Genomic DNA, 3,132 nt, shown 5'->3' with positions numbered 1-3,132 from the left:
TAAACAGTGCTGCGATGAACATTGGGGTACATGTGTCTCTTTCAATTTTGGTTTCCTCGGTGTGTATGCCCAGCAGTGGGATTGCTGGGTCATATGGCAGTTCTATTTGCAATTTTTTGAGAAATCTCCACTGTTCTCCATAGTGGCTGTACTAGTTTGCATTCCCACCAACAGTGTAAGAGGGTTCCCTTTTCTCCACATGCTCTCCAGCATTTATTGCTTGCAGACTTTTGGATCACAGCCATTCTGACTGGTGTGAAATGGTACCTCATTGTGGTTTTGATTTGCATTTCTCTGATAATGAGTGATGTTGAGCATCTTTTCATGTGTTTGTTAGCCATCTGTATGTCTTCTTTGGAGAAATGTCTATTTAGTTCTTTGGCCCATTTTTTGGAACATGCAACAATAAAAGAGAATAATTACTAAATGCAAAAAAATTCAAATATATAAACAGCTCATACAGCTCAATATAGAAAACAAACAAATCAACCAAAGAATGTGCAGAAGATTGAAACATATTTCTCGAAAGAAGACATACAGGTGGCCAAAATGCACAAGAGGCTGAACATTACTAATTATTAGAGAAATGCAAATCAAAACTACAGAGGAGGTATCACATCACATGGGCCAGAATGGCCATCATCAAAAAAATCTACAAATAATAAATGTTGGAGAGGGTGTGAGAAAAAGGAAACTTCTACACCCTTGTAGCTCAGTTGGTAAAGAATCTGCCTACAGTGCAGGAGACCCGGGTTCGATTCCTGGGTTGGGAAGATCCCCTGGAGAAGGAAATGGCAACCCACTCCAGTATCCTTGCCTGGAAAATCTCATGGACAGAGGGCTGCAGTCCATGGGGTCGCAAAGAGTCTGGCACGACTGAGTGACTAACACACAGTGTTGGTAGGAATGTAAACTGGTACAGCCACTGTGGAGAACAGTATGAGGGTCCCTTAAAAAACTGAAAATAGAGCTCCCGTTTGATTCAGCAATCCCACTCCTTGGCACATACACAGAAAAGACAAAAACTCTAATTAAAAAAGATACAGGCACCCTAGTGTTCATTGCAGCACTATTTACAATAGCCAAGACATAGAAGCAACCTACATATCCATCAGCAGATGAATAAAGTTGAATAGATAAAGATTTTGAATAGATAAAGAGTTTGAGTAAGCTCCGAGAATTGGTGATGGACAGGGAAGCCTGATGTGCTGCAGTCCATGGGGTCACAAAGAGTCAGACACAACTGGGCGACTGAACAGAACTGAGATAAAGATACATATTACCCAGACATAAAAAAGAAACAATGCCATTTGCAGCAACATGGATGGACCTAGAGATTATCAAACTAAGTGAAGTCAGAAAAGATAAATATGATATTGCTTATACGTGGAATCTAACAAAAATGACACAAATGAACTTATATATGAAATAGAAATAAATCTGCAGACACAAAAATCAAATTTACAGTTTCCAAAGGGGAAAGGGTCGGGGGAGGGAAAAATTAGCAGTTTGGGATTAACATTAACACATTACTATATATAAAAATAGATAACCAACAAAGACCTACTGTACAGCACAGGGAATTATACTCAATATTTTGTAATAACCTATAATGGAAAAGAATCTGAAAATGTATATATATATGTATACATAACTGAATCACTTTGCAGTACACCTGAAATTAACACAACATTGTAAGTCAACTATACTTTAGTTAAAAAAATTATTTTTGATGAGAACATAAGACACTTCTCTTGTCTTAGCAAACTTGTTGTATGATACCAGTCTTGTCAGCTATAGTCACCATGTTATACACTAGCTCCCAGACCTTATTAATCTCATAACTGAAAGTTTGTACTTTTTTACCAACCGCTCTCTATTTCCCCCACCTTCCAGCCCCTGGCAACTACATTTGTTTTACTCTCTTTGTGATTTTTAATTTTTTTTTCTTTTTTGGATTCCACGTAAAAGTAGTAATACCATGCAGTGTTTACTTTGCTGTCTCCCTTATTTCATTTATTTCATTTAGCGTAGTGCTTTCTGCTGCTGCTGCTGCTAAGTTGCTTCAGTCATGTCGACTCTGTGCGACCCCATAGACGGCAGCCCACTGGGCTCCTCAGTCCCTGAGATTCTCCAGGCAAGAATACTGGAGTGGGTTGCCATTTCCTTCTCAATGCGTGAAAGTGAAAAGGGAAAGTGAAGTCACTCAGTCGTACCCGACTCTTCGCGACCCCATGGACTGCAGCCTACCAGGCTAGGGCTATCTATATTGTCGCAATGGCAGGATTTCTTTTCTATGGCTGGATAATATTCCATTTAATATATATATATGTCACATCTTTATCTATTCACCTGTTGATGAAAACTTAGTTGGTTTCCATATCTTAGCTCTTGTGAATAATGCTGCAGTGAACATGAGAGTACAGATATCTCTTCTATACTCTGTTTTCATTTTCTTTGGATACATACTCAGAAGTAGGATCGCTAGATTCTTTGGTCTAACTGCACTGATGATATTAATAAGAGCCTGGGTTTTCCTCACTGAGTGCAAAGCTCAGGGAGTAGGCATGGGCTGTATATATAATTGAATCTCTGCTTCAGCAAGATTTGTTAGTTTTGCTGCTCGTACACATTATATCCAGTTCACAGGAATGTGGTGTGAATTCATAATATAGCTACAGATGCCCATGAAGCCGAGGTAGATGAAGGTTGTTATTAACATTTGGTTTTTCTCCATTTTCACAGTGGAATTCTAGATTAAAGGATACACATAACCACAACCAGTATAATTGCATTTGACAATTTATTTGGGGTTTATGCATATATAACCACTATTTTTCTTCCTGCTTTTCATCCTTCTTTTGGGAGGGATTGTGGGATTGTAGCAATCTAGCTGAACATGTAGATTTGTGCCTGATATTGGCAAAAGGATATCAAAATTGTGTCTTGGTCATTACACTTTAGATACATGTCAGATTTCTCAGCAAGTCTTTTCTCCTATTTTCAAGGAGAAATAGAAGGTTGACTGACAGTTTCATTTCTACAGAACACTGGCTGTAAGGTTAACTCTTACCTCTGTTTCTTTTCACTGATCACCACAGGGTATGTTTTTGTCATCAATCCACAAATCAA

This window comes from Oryx dammah, unplaced genomic scaffold (assembly GCF_014754425.2).
Source record: "Oryx dammah isolate SB20612 unplaced genomic scaffold, SCBI_Odam_1.1 HiC_scaffold_1, whole genome shotgun sequence".
Lineage (NCBI taxonomy): Eukaryota > Metazoa > Chordata > Mammalia > Artiodactyla > Bovidae > Oryx > Oryx dammah.
Note: the sequence above shows the minus strand (reverse complement) of the source record.